Genomic DNA, 15,413 nt, shown 5'->3' with positions numbered 1-15,413 from the left:
AAAATTATCTTAGTAGAATTCACTCAACTCTCTTTATACTCCGATGTCTGTACTCAGTCCTCAGTTTACTCAAATGCATGGGTTATAATATATCCAACTCTTTGCAACTAATATATTTGTTGACCCCCATTGGTAACTCTTAGATTAACTGTATAATCTCTGCAATTTAGTTTTGTACAAACAATGTTTTTTTCTGGTTTGGTTATATGCAGAAATGACCACGCTCTTAATTTCACCTGAAAGAATTATCAGAGAAATTGTAAAACAAAGATAATACTTGTCTTAATTCAAGGCTTTTTCTTGTGTAAATAAGTTTGTGTTTCTAAATGCATTTGAAAACGTTACTTTTTGAAAACAAAAATAATTACCATATCTTGGTGACAATGAGAAAAACAAATGCCCTGAATAAAAACAAAGGTGCTTTCTGCTATAAGATTACACACACAGAAGCTGACATCGAATATTTTATTTTTCACTCACAATATTACGTTTATAAGGTTCACTCAGAATTTGTGGAAGCAATTGGTGTATCACAATAGTTAAAAAAAACAACAGTATACTTTGCTAAACCTTTGCAATTTAATTATGATAATTTGGATTGACTTTGTGTGTTAACTCACTGAGATCGTATAAATTATTTTTATTTATGTGACTTGGCCACTAAATTTCGTATAAACATATATGAATGATTAAGTTGCAAGATGCATTATATCACAATAATAATGAATCAATTAATGGGGAATAAGTTATTTTAAATTACATTATCTTGTATATATTTTCATTGTTGCAGCAATGCATATATGCCTAAAATTTGAGAATTACTTAATAAACCACGTACATACACCAACAGAAGTTATATGAAAATAAACAAATCCAATATTTTAGTGGTGCAAAAATGCATTCGCTGTACTATGATTAGCACTATATTGCAGAAATAAATGAATAATTGAACTTTTCAATTTCATATTATTTATTAGTGGAGATACTATTACATCCTGGGTAACTCTAATATAAGAAGTAAAACCTAACACAGATAATTGTTCATTCTGTTTAGGTACACTGGATACAGTATGTTCATTCTGTTTAGGTACACTGGATACAGTATTTCACAGTCACCATAACTAATTTTTATAAGCTTGTTCACAAATTATTTGAAAAATCTTCAGAACAAACATTATTACGTTATTTTAATTGATCAACATGAGCTGATGTTATCTTTCTTTGCAGTTTGTATAAAGAAAATAAAAACTATTATGTATGTCATTGACAATTTATTACGTTTCATTTAACATACACAAACGAAAATATACTCTTAAAAACTGTATGATCCTCTCACAACTCCGCAAGTAACATTTTTCCATAAACAAAATAAGGATTTAATAATAAAAAGAATATTGCTCAGGGGACACGTGTATATGATGTCAAGGTCACAGGGGTGGCAAAGTGATACACAAGGAAGCTAATAATCACTTTAAAACAACGTTAATTAATTCTGTGTGAATTTAGTTAAATATAAGTTCATGTTTTTCGATTTCGATATCATAGTTTTTTATGGGGTTGAGGTCATGTCGCTAATTCCATCATGATTCAGAGAGTTGAGGTGTTTGGGAACTGAAGGGTTAAAGGTGTCATTGCGTACAAGTCAGTGATGTTTACAACTAATAAAGCAAACGTTGGTGATATAATCGCATGCAAGACGAATAGTTCACCGATACGGATCAGTTCTGTTAGTTTGTACAAGTGAAAGTGATTCTGTCTGTAATTTGGAATGTACTAGACAGTCTTTGAAATTCTTCTCGCGTTTGAAAGAAATTGGGGGGGGGTGTTGAGGGATGTATTTTCTCTCGTTTGTTAGGTAATGTTCCATTGGGCAATTCTGCTATTCTGTACAGTTAAAGGAAGAAATATGAGGACTAAAGGATCTCTGTCACTATGTGGTTTGTCCTTAGACGAGACACAGTCAGCTTGAGATAAAGAATGTGGCAAGTTTTGCCTTTTCATTGGTGTTGGGATAATTATGCTGTCTAGAATAATAAGTAGTGTCGTTTGTACTGTCAGAGTATAGACATCTCAAATGTAGGAATTGTCCCTTAAGAATGGAGTGTTTGTGAAAAGTAGGATGGAGAAATTGAACTGTAAATAGGAATGGTTGTCAGTGGGTTTATAATGTACGTTGGTAGTAAATGTAGATGTGGAAATGTCAATAGTGATGCCTAAAGAGATCTGTCTGTTTAAGAGGCTGAGAAGCAACTAAACGAGACCGTCTTCTACAAACCATTCAATGACGATCTCATTCTCTGTTTAAAAAAACTTATCAAAATAGTAAAAAAAAACTTAACAAATCTACTATGTTTGTTGTCATTATGGTGCTGACTTACTTTCTTTGTTGTGTTGTTGTATCTTGTGCTTTATGTTTTGTACAGCTCCTGAACTGTTGTATTGTGTATGGGAATAAAAATATGTTGTTTAGTGATGTTTATGATTAATGTTATGAAATCTTCATGTATGGATTCATGATGGGGAAAATCATGGTTTGCCCAAAGACAAACAAACACAGCCTTTTTATAACAGAAGTTTGAAGTTACTTCAATGACTTTTAGCAATGTTAAAAAATTTCAATCTTTCTATAAGAGTATATTTCATAATTCTTTGGTCATAGTTTTTAATTTTATGTATTATTTTGGTTGAAAATATTCAAACTAATCAACTAGGTTGATGGCGAGTATCAAGCTGACGTGAGATTGATCTATGTTACTGAGTGACGGTGTGATACAAACATTGCAACTTAACAAGTTTAATTAATTGATTGTTTACATTTGTAACTATTACTTGCAATACAAAAGTAAAATCATTTACAAAGAGAAAAAAGTATTAGACAATTTAACCTATTGTCATTGTTTTCATTTCAGAATCAATAACAATAAAGATGTCTATAATTTCGTTTCTATTCGCAACAATGGGAATGCTACTTTTAATATTTTATTATGGTAAGTATAATGTTTCTGTTGATTAGATTTGTTTATTTTTACAGTTACAACAGATGTAGATACAGAGCCATCCAATGGGATCGAACTCCTAATTGTAGTGTTATTAATCTTGAAGTTTACAGTTAATTGGTTGGAAGGAGTAATAGTTTAGAAATACTTCAATACATCTAACGTTTACTATCATGATTTAAAATGATTTCGTATATTGAAAATTTACAATGATACTTACGATTTTTATACAAATTAAATATTTCTAATATGTAAACGATTTACGACTCAAGAGTTATAGAATTAGCAATTAAAGTCGAATATTTAATTAGTACCTACACTAGACAAAATAATGTAGATTAAACTGTTATTTACCAGTACTGATAAGATTTAATAAATTGATAGTTAAATCATTTAATATAGAATTGATATTTTCGTATTTATTTCCTTTCCACTTACCTGAAACTAGGATCTAATTTAACCTGTTCAGCGTCATAAACGAGATAACTCGTCCAAGCCGATCGGTAACACAGTGCCACGGACGAGTGAATTCGTTCTTATTAATACCTAACTTTAACGCTAGATGTTAACACCATACATTCATTTGACCTACTTACAAATTGTTTCACTTTCGATCCAAAATGTCGTCACGAAAAAATGTTACAAATTGAAGAAGCATTAGAGTTGTATAGTAGCAGCTGAAATACTTAACAGTCAACAGGTTAAAGTTGTCTTCGAATAACGAAAATTTGTTATGTTGATTAAAGCGAATAAGAATGCTATCACAAAACATGTCAGTTAGCTGGTGTACTAATATACCAGTTATATTATAATGAAGTTAACGATTAACATATTACAGTAAATATGCCCCTATATGTCGTGGTCTCATCTTACCTTTAATATAAAGGTATACCTATAACTACAAACAGATTTAGCAAAATCACTTCTTTTTCTTTTAGTATTATAATCTGGAAGCAGAGAGAAAGAAACCAGCATCAGGTAGGATATCCACAATCTGAATATTCTAACGTAAAGCCCGAGGAAATTGTAGAAACAACTTCAAAAGACACAATAACAATAGATGTTTCAGAAATGTATGACGTGAGTGTTAACAATCATTTAGTTTAAGGTGCTGTTAAGCAATATTTATGTTTCAAAATTATGCAATAAACACAGAAATGTAGTTTTACTTTTGTTTATTTGTTGTGAAGCATAAGGCTACATTACACAATTGGCGATCCATGCTGCCTCCACCACCGGTAACGAAACTCAGTTTGAACTTTATAAAGCTTCAGATATACCACTGGGGTACTGGGAGAGACACTTTGTTTGGAAGAAAAAATGTTATTTTCTGTAAAACGGATATTGCATTCTTTCGTATTTTGTGAATGATGTTATTTGTTTTCGTACATTTCTGAACAACAGTTGGTCTGGCGTATCCTGGTGATTAGTGAGCTACATTCACGTGGTCGAATCCTTCTATCGAATATGACTTTTTGTTACTGCCTTGTGGCCATTATACTGTAACGATCATTTCACTATCCGTTAGTCAAGAGTAACCCATTTCTAGTTTTGGAATATTACAGTTAGAGGCGGATAGCGGGATAGCCCTAGCTTTGTACAAAATTCAACAACAACAAAAATAAAAGGAAAACAAGAACTGTTATGCCATTCGTCCTTAATTTTGAATTGGTAGACTACAGAGAAGGTAGCTGGCCAACACCACTCGCCACAAACGCTTGAACTATGATGATCGAATTTTGGGATTTCACCGTCACTCTTATAACGCACTCACAATCCGAAAGTCTAAAGAGTAAATTCACAGTAACGGAATTCGAGCTATGGACCCATTCTAACTGTTAAGCCACGCTGGATAACTTATTGGAGAAACATAATAATATTCTGGATACACACCTAATTAAACAGTAAATCTACTGACACATAAAATATAGATCAACTGTAGAGTGAATCCCAAAAAAACACGTACTTTATACTTATTGCACTTACACTTGAAGTATATGTTTGTACATATTTAACTTATATTCAAATTTGAATACACAATCTTAAAACTATTGTGATCGAATGTTAAGCCATTCTTTTGAAGGAATTTCAAATTTCACACTGTGCCTTTAAAGAATTAGTTCATCAAAGTACATATCTATTATATTTTAGTAATAAGTAAAGAAGACAAATTTGTTTTCTCAGTGAACGCTATAGTCATAATGAACACGAATGAATACATCCAAAAATGAATAACATCCTATCAGACACGAACAAATTTAAACAAATAAACACAAATCCAACAAAGACACACGAGACACAACTGAACAAATTACTACTACAAATGAAAAAAGCCAACACAATTTCACAAACACTTTATTCCTACCTACGTAAAACCGACTCACGCACACCGCAAATATACGGCATCCCCAAACCTCATAAACCAGATTGTCCATTACGACCAATAATGTCCACATATGAATCGTTTAATTACAATCTTGGTAAATACATAGCATGGGCATTCTCCAAATATGTAACATCAGCCAGCTCATTCATCAAAGACTCTTTTAATTTCAAGTCTAATCTAAATCAACTTAATCATAAAGCCTTAATGGCCAGTTTCGATGTTATATCCCTCTTTACAGAAGTTCCAACCACTGAAGCCTGCAAGATAGCCTTAGAACTCTATATCCGAGACCCTAACCCAACTATAGAAATTCCCAGTAACCAGTTAGCAACCCTCATAGAATTCACCACGATAAAGACAAACTTCATGTTCAACAACCAAAACTATATACAAACAAATGGCCTAAGCATGGGCAACCCAGTATCACCAGTTCTAGCCAATATTTTTATGACACAAGTTGAAACACAAGCAATTAACACAGCATTACATCCACCACTATACTGGTACAGATATGTAGATGACACGGTTGCGGGATTCAAATCTACAGAACACATACTTAATTTTTTCAATCACATTAACTCTATACATCACAACATTAACTTCACATGTGAACAGGAAGAAAGCAATCAAATATCATTTCTTAACCTCAAAATTACAAGAACTGACACACAATTCAAAACAGAAATCCACCGAAAAATCACCCATACTGGACTATACATTCCTTGGGACTCAGCACATCAAACAAAACAAAAACTCAACATACTAAGAAACCAAATAAACACAGCCATAAAACTATGCTCACCAGATAAAATTAACGATGAATTAGACAAAATAAAACAATACTTCATCAACATCAATAAGTTTCCTCCACAAACCGTAGAAAACATTATACGCACACACCTAGACAGAAAGCAAAATCAACCAACTACAGTAAATACAGCTCACGAATCAAAAAACCACGAAACCATATACTGCTGTATACCATATATTCCTGACATCAGCAAACAAATAACCAACATTTGGCAAAAATTAGTAACAAAATATGACATTCCAGTTAATACCAAATTTATTCAAAAACCCGGCACAAAACTGAGGTCTATACTATGTAAAAACTACACTGACAAACACCACACCAACATTATTTATAAAATACAATGTGATAACTGCCACGACTTCTATATTGAGAAACAAGTAGAAAATGGAAACCAGATTCAAAGAACATAAAAAGTCACCTTCACACGTTTTCGAACACTGCAAGTCAAATAAACACAACATAACCATAGAAAACACTCAAATACTAAATAAAGAAACAAACATAAACAAACGCAAAATTAAAGAAGCCTTACTTATACAACAACTTAAACCCAAAATAAACCAATATAAAGGAACGCCTTTATACCTATATTAATACAATAAATAAATAAAATTATATATTCAAACATCTAATACCGCCCTCTACATTTCGACACACAGTTACACAACCCCTTTCAAACATGTGGTCAGCTTCCGGTCAGTTACCTCTTTCTTTGTGAACCTGACGATGACCAAGGAAGGTCGAAACGTTGTACGCTCTTCTATGTAAAATATTTTCTCAACCCAAACGAGCCGTTTTTGCATATAAATTTGTTTTCTAGTCTCAGATATATCAACTTTAACTCATGTTCAGGATGGTAGCTAAGGTTTCTATTATGTCAGTTCTGTATTATAAGTTCTGATGGATCCGATGATTAATGTGTTAGCTTTAAATTTAAGTTTAACATAAATTAATTTTGACAAATCTTATTAGCAATGAAAATAAGTTAACATTAATAAGTGCTGTTCTTTATTTTGATATTCATTGATGCCTCCTTAAATTCTAAAAAGGACAAAACATTATATATTTATATCAAAGACAGATTAATATTTACGTTGAATTTTACTATGAGAAAATATAAAACATACACACCTGATTCTTTAAAATGAAATAAGTTTAATGTATTCGTAAAATTAATATTAATGTATTTGGGTTACTTAATAACCAGTGTTTCTTCTCCTACCTAAAGATTTTAATTATTTTTAAATATTGTTTTAAAAGAAATACTAATATATCTAATAAAACACCAGATCGTCTGACTTCTTTTACTAATTTATTCTACCGGTATTTCGACATTAACGGTCACTATTCGGGAAATAGTTTTACCGTGAATCTATATAACAACATACATGTACTGGTTTTCAACTAAATATAAATGATCTAAAATAAATACATAAGTAACAATACGATACAGTCTATGTAGAAACAAAGTATATTAAAATGTTAAAAAATAAATATAATTAATCAGTATACTTTCGTTTTCATAATAAGATGTTATTTTAATGATTTTTTCCTTATAATTATAATATAAATAAAATTTATTTATTCTATAATTTCATACTTTTACTTACTTTTTCTTCTATATATGAGTCTTATTAACTGTTTTCACAATTTTACAACTTCTACTATCTTTACACATCCAGTTTCTTATGGCCTCTTACTACTGGCGATTTAAACTAATACCAAAACTTTAATTCAGTGATTTAGTTTCACAAGGTTAGCATAAAGATACACAAGTGGCTCTCTCTGCTTTACTCACTACAGATATTGAAACCAGGTATTTAACATTGTAAGACATACTGCTGTACCACATTGCTTGCGGAAAAAAAAAATTCGAAAAATTATCTTTCATCTTTTATATTAGATTCCCAGAAGAGGAAAACATGAAATATAGCTCTTTTAGGGCTAGCCAGATGGGTTAAGATATTATACTATATTATACTATATACCAGTAAACAGTTTCTGAGCGTGTTTTGAAAATATTTAGAGCTCTAAAAAAAACTACATTTTCATGTTTCCCCTTTTTGAGAACGTAATATAAATCAGAAAAGATTATTTTTTGAAAAACATATTTGCAAATTTTTGGCACAATTTTAATGATCTTGTAGTAAAAGTACAGAAAAATGTGGTTGTGTGAAACCAGTTGTAACTGTGAAACCGTGAAAAAATTTACTGACAATTACAGAAAACAAAAAGTAAGTAAAACTACGAAACTATAAAATAACTAAGTTCCATTTCTATAAAAATTATGAGGAATAGAATGATGAGAATAATATTTAAAAAAGAAAGTATAATGACTAATTTTAGTTAGTTTGGAACATTTGTAATGTACTAAATTTATACATGGACTTTATTATATGTTTGTATCTTTGAAAATCATACGTATTTAATTTAAATTATTCATATGTTGTTGAAAAGCAATATTTGTAGGTTTTTCTGTGAAAGGTTATCAGTAAAACTATTTTCTGAACAGTGACGTTTGAAGTTACGAAAATGGTAGAAGAAATTAATAAAAGAAGCGGCATATCTGCGGATTTACAACGTTGGAAACCTAGTTTCAATACCCATGATGGGCAAAGCGCAAAGAGCCCATTGTGTAGCTTTGGCTTAAATTCAAACAAACAACGTTCTGGTTTTATATATATATTTGTTTCACTAGAATACCACAAAACCAATGACCTCCAACTATTCCAAAAACCTTGAACATGCCAATAATAGCTCCAAAGAAAAAGGTAAAATATCTCTATTTTTCTGTTGTCTATTGTTAAAACTATTAGGTTTTAGTCAGAATATTTATTTTATCTGTAGACCCGAGGAAAAAATTTCCTCTTTCTCCCCCTCTTCACTAATTTACACCAATTGAAGTACTTGAACACAAGCAACCAAAGTATAGAATTAAAACTTCACCAAAACAACACAGAAATGTTTCACAAACAATTTCTATCCAAAAACGGAGAAAAGAAATTGGCAAAGAAAACATTTTGTATCAATACATAACTTTCAACGCATAAACTTCCACTTTCTACAACTAAACTTAGTGTTCGACAATATGCATTCAGAATATTAATATGATAAAATCGACTAATCAGTTAATGATACAGAATTAGTCAATACATATCCTGAACTCTTTTCTTATCAAAGCAAAGACAGACCATATGAGCCCAATATTTCAAGCCAGAGTTATGCAAGACCATCAAAGTGTCTTAGGCCTTAAAAACTAACACGTCTTAAGTTCGGTACATTTTACTACCTTCTTAACAAATCAAATATAATTAAAAAGGATCAAAATGTAGAGAGCAAAACACATTTCTAAAAGCCCAAAAATATATTGAAGAGAAAAGAAAATCTTGCTCTGGGACTTGTCGTAATCTAGCAGATACGTTTCTTTTGAAGAGTTGAAACCAAACCAGAATCGTTTTGACTATATTTTAAGTGAACATGACTTATCACTACATTCTAATGGAATACAAAATAATCAGTTAACTGGAATAGACTACACACAGATAAAATAAGACAAAAATTGAATGTTACATTACATCCAATAAATTCCGCAGACTTAGTTCATAACCAATTTACAAGAATCACTATCGGGTAAAGTTGGATGAAAGAAAAGTAAAAATCATAAGACAACTAATTTGCATGACTCTTTTATTACATGCACATCTCAAATAACATTCGCATTTAAAACCACAATCGTGTGCTTCTAATGATTAGCCAAAGCTGAACACCATATTAGGGGATGTGACACCATGCTGAGGTTTTACACTTTAATATTTATAAACATTATCGTAGCGCGAAAAATAAGTTTATCTCAGATAAAACAAAAAGTATTAGAAGTCTTGACATATTCTTAGAAATAAATATTTTTATTTTTCTTCATACATGATGTCCTGTTAAACGATATTTTAGAACTCTTTTGTCTGTACCTTATAATTTCTTCGATGTCAACATTCAAATTTATAAATTTCAACTTTTTGTTTTAATTGTATATTTCCTTTAACATTAACAAAAATTTGCTTTATCTTATTCGTCGATTGAAATATAAGATAAAATATTTTGCTGATATTAAACAAATAAAATAAAATAATAATTAAACATGGAACATAAGGCAGAAGTACACATTCCCTTTGATACTTATGTAAAGAAGCACATTAGGCCGATATTACGACAAATTGGCAAACAACGATTTATACATACAATGAAGTGATCTACAACATGTTTCCACAAAATATTGGCCTGTCTTCTTCAAGTATGGTCTTTAACTCAACAGTACATGGTTTATATATAAGTACATAAACAAAAACACAATAATTTATTGTAAAATAAATGTTTTCAGTAGGGTTATAGATAAAAGTCAAGGCTAGCCAAATCTATGGTAGGCGAATAAACGTAACCAAATATGGTTGATGTTGCTATGGCCATTAATTATCACGGCTAAGTAAAGGATCGTTTGATTTTATTATCTCTATAGTTTCTAAACAATATCTTTTCTTTTGTTTTTTTTAGTTTCAGAATAGTGTAGGAGAGAATATTTGTTACAAATTGGTGACATGTTGGAAAGGATATCTGCATTTAATTTAAATTAGATTTAGATTAGTCATTAGTTAAGTATAATCTCTACTTAGATAAAAATGATACTAAAGTCATATATTATTTAAAAATAATATGTCCAATATATTTATTAATACAATCGCATGGGAGACTATATACATATATATGTCTTGTATTGTTCATTTAACAGGAGTTATTTAGGGTTAGATAACAAGGTCTTTATTTTACTGGAAGAATTAATGCCAGAGTGCTAAAATTATTAAAGAAGTTAATGAATTCATGAGATATTTCTGGTTTGAAACGAAATGTCGGTAGAAGCTCGGGGCAATATAGTATTTTGTAAGGTTCTGAACTTCAATAAAAACACCACCTATAACGTTTAGACTAAACTTCTAGACAGTACCATATTCTTTAAGTTGCTCAATTCAGTTTCTATATCGTTTTTGCAGGGACAAAGTTGTAATAAACTGCAGTAGTGAGTTAGTGAATGTAGGGTTCCCCCGAAACCAAAATGTAATTGTTCATTTCACATCCTGTATACATATATATAGATAAATTTGCTTGTGTGTGTACAAAATGAAATATTTGTAAATATATTGGTTAGGAACTTCTTAGAAGGCACGTTTATAAAGAAAACATCTTTATAATATTTCTTCTTCAGGCATAATACTATCAGACAAGATCGAGCACGTGGGAACAATTCAATATGATGTTGCTGAAACCATAAGACCTTGCCTTTCTCAGGAAACCTCATTTCTTCCGAGAGCAATCAGTAACTCAAGCATCAAAAGTCAAAAAGCTAACGTCTTTTCTGACGTACAAGAACAGTTAGCTCCTCCAGATGATCATACCCAAAACGTACGTATTTTAAAGTAAATTCTTACTCTTAGCTTTACTGGTTGTCAGGATCCTCCAGTCAAAGTCCATGGGACGCAGATTTGAACTCTCGTCACACCAAACACCCTCACCCTTTTTGCCGTGGAGGTTGTAAATGTACTATGACATATTCATTATTCGTAATTATTGCTTTTATTCCAGTGACTTGTGCAAAGGATCGACTTCGTCGAAAAAGTCTCTCAAGAAGCGACTTCAGGTCTTTATATGATCTGCCAAAAGTGCCATCAAAGAGACCTTCAGCAGGGAACATGTCTACAGACCAAACAAAGAGAAAAGACGGCAAAATCCGCACAGCTCGAGAAAATCACATTATTTATTGAGAAGGCTGAGAATTTCCACGTGCTTCTGAAGAAAAAAAAAAGAAGTACTGACAACCAGACTAACTTTGTGTATCACGACTCGTAACTACGAGGATTTACATAGTATATTGCATATACTGAACGCAAACTATTACATCACAAGAAACAAGTTGTAATACATAAATTGTAACTGTAACAATTTTGTTCAGGCCATGGTCTGACTGGCCTTATCGTTTCTTAGGATCATCTTAGAAACATACATTTTTGACCATACATGTATGCACATAATCGTTTCTCCTGGTTACAGTTTAGACGAATGTTAAACACAAAAGCTGTCAGTGTTGTGTGTGTTTTTCTTATAGCAAAGCCACAAAGGGCTATCTGCTCAGCCCACCGAGGGGATCGAACCCTGATTTTAGCGTTGTAAATCCGGAGACATACCGCTGTACTAGCAGGTGGCTAGCTGTCAGTACAAGTGGCTTTGTGGAGAATGTTGCATGCCTTTTGTATATTTTTCTCATACAAGTGGAAGTTGTACTGACTGTTTAGCTATACTTCACCTGGTGAAATAACGATGATTTCTTAGTGGTCAGTCATCAAATAGTTATTTACTCAATACTCATTATATGATCCACAAAGTGGCCTCAGTATTATTACATGGTCTTTTTTTGACGCACTAGTTATCTAAAAGAGCAACTAATGAGACTAAATGTCTGGAGAAAGTTTAACTTGAACTTCCAGTCGGTGTTTTGTTTCAAAATTTCGTACATTTTAACACAACTATTGTCTAGTTAAAATTGTGACCTCATAATTTTCAAACAATGACAGGTCAGAATCATCTTATCCTTCCTAATTTTAAACTGACCGACCACTTGGAAGCACCCACTGCAGTAAGATACTGTATCGAACTCGTAGTGCCGGAACTGACTGTCATTCGTATCACGCGGGACAAAACGAAAATTACGGACTGTATTTAGCTGCATTGTGGATCGAATTTTAGACATAAGAAAAGCGCAACCATACACACTAAATATTATCCACTGCTGGCCCATACTAGTAGAAGATATTAGAACAAATTAATTTTAAAGTTTAAATTCAGTAAAGATCTGTTTCAAAAAACGTCTTTTTTTCAGATATGAAAAATACAGTAGTTTAGACATCACTTTTGGATGATCTATGATTATTAATTTAATATTCATTTCATAGCAATGTTTAAATTGTATGGAGTTTGCATATTATACATGTCAGTGTAACGTCTTTTAACAACGAATTCGTGTTTTATGTTTGTTACTATCATCCACTTGACATAACAGCAATTAAATGTTTTAACTTCTTCATCCACGTTAATGTAAAAAAAAATATCAATCTGTACATTAATTTATTTCTTCACATGACGTATTAAACCACATTTCAGTCACCCTACCTTTGAGGATACCAACAGAAATGCCCTATCTCTTTCCGAATACACGCGTGGTCGGTTAGTTCAGTTTTTGTCGGACAGCCAGGCGGGTTAAGGCGTTCGAATCGTAATCTGTGGGTCACGGGTTTTAATTCCCGTCGCACCAAACATGCTCGCCCTTCCAGCCGTAAGGGCGTTATAATGTGACGGTAAATCCCACTATTCGTTGGTAAGAGAGTAGCCCAAGAGTTGGCAGTGGGTGATGATGACTAGCTGCCTTTCCTCTAGTCTTACACTGCTAAATTAGAAACGGCTAGCGCAGATAGCCCTCGTGTAGCTTTGCGCGAAATTAATAAAAACAATGATGTCATATAAGTGAGACTTAACATTGCAATCTGTATTGCCGTGACATTAGTAAAACGTGCACATGCCATGAATCATCAGAATAATTATGTACTCTGTAACATGCGACATAGCATGACACATGAACCTGAAAACAAGAAATAAAAATACTTGTTACTCTTCATTTTGTTTTTTATCTACCCTTGAAACAAAACACATCAGAGGACCCTTCAGTAAGCATCAATTTTTAAATATATTTCATTGGTTCAAATCTAACCAAAGATGAAAGGATTATTTGTTATTTTCAGATTAATTAATTATAGGAAACAACCTTATCCTGGCAATTATCATGACATAATCCCAAAGCAAGCAAAGTAACCGTTAATTTCAAAATAGAATCACAACAATTTTAACTGGTGATGGTATCATGTTAAAGGTTCAAACAATGTAGTTATAAAAAGTCAGTATTTACTTCACGTCAAAGTTGCTGTTATTGTATTTTGAAATCAATTATGTGGTCTAGCAAATTCGTTATCAAATATCAAGGCAGAAGCTAGTTTAGACGCTATGTAATATTTTCTCAATCAGTAATTTTTTTTTTTTATTTTAGAGGAACGTAAAATCACGTGTATAATTAATTGGTTTTGAAATGACAGATGTTTGACATCGTAACTGAAACAATTTTTTCTTAACATTTCTAAATTTCCTTTATTAGTTCTACCTTTTCAGCTATATAAAGAAATTTCCCAAAATAAAGTTTGTACAATAGCTATGGTGGGCATAGCACAGAGAGTCCTTGTTAAGATTAAACACGCACATATTCACACCGAACTGTCGTAAAATAGGTTAATTTATGCTTTAGCATAAAAGTAGATAGGAGTTAGTTACAGAATAACACCTACCAACAACTGTTGCACCCACGAGTAGCACAGCGGTATATATACGGGATCACACCGCTACAAATCGGGATTTGATATTCGTGGTGGGCAGAGCACAAATAACCCATTGTATATCTGTGCTTCATTCCAAATAAACAATTCAACTCTAAAATCGTTATTTTCTGACCGAATAACTGATTTGACTTTCACTCTTGAAGCATACCCACAGCCTCAAAGATTGAAGTATCTTCTTATGACAGTGAACCAAAATACACGTGGTCCACTTTCCTTTTCTGCTAACTCTAAGGTCAAGCCCTGTACACTTAACACTTGCAACAGGAAAAAACATAAAATTATTCGATATGACCTTGTGTATTGTCTCTCTTCAGTAGTTAAAGCCCGGAAAAATGTCTGTAATTTGAGATATATATCAGGGAATAAGGATGTGAAATTAAAGATGGCTAATAATGACACATTTTCTCCAGGGCACGTTTTAATACTAACAGTTATTTAACAAGATACATAAAAAGAAGTTGGATATTTACACCTACATAATTGTAATTTGCTGTTCCGCATGTTTTTAATTTATTTGATGTTGCTTTAAGCCACAATGCGTTATTATTTTTTTCCTGCCAAAAATAGTTGAATAACATTCAGTATAATTGATAAGTGATTAATTTATTAAAACATTTAACTGTTAATTTGGGAAATCCTTACCTGTAGTAAAACGCAATCTAATTTTTCATATATTTTGTTTTCTATAAGGATATATTTTAAACTATTTCTTAGTTAGTTAGTTATCACCACCAGCT

At 31.8% G+C, this 15,413-nt stretch overlaps 1 protein-coding gene and 1 long non-coding RNA gene across 4 annotated transcripts in view; one reads left to right on the top strand and one right to left on the bottom strand.

Annotated features, from left to right (window-relative positions):
• LOC143223231 (zinc transporter 7-A-like) overlaps positions 1-15,413 on the bottom strand; it is a 93,469-nt gene that overhangs the window by 33,756 nt on the left and 44,300 nt on the right. The window lies entirely within an intron of this gene.
• On the top strand, positions 3,940-11,774 carry LOC143223232 (uncharacterized). Its single transcript, XR_013012780.1, has 3 exons — positions 3,940-3,974; positions 8,895-8,967; positions 11,448-11,774. It is a non-coding gene; the product is annotated as an uncharacterized LOC143223232 (long non-coding RNA).

The sequence above is a fragment of the Tachypleus tridentatus genome, chromosome 8 (genome assembly GCF_004210375.1).
Source record: "Tachypleus tridentatus isolate NWPU-2018 chromosome 8, ASM421037v1, whole genome shotgun sequence".
In the NCBI taxonomy this organism is placed as follows: Eukaryota; Metazoa; Arthropoda; class Merostomata; order Xiphosura; family Limulidae; genus Tachypleus; species Tachypleus tridentatus.
This window is presented reverse-complemented; position numbering and strand designations above follow the sequence as displayed.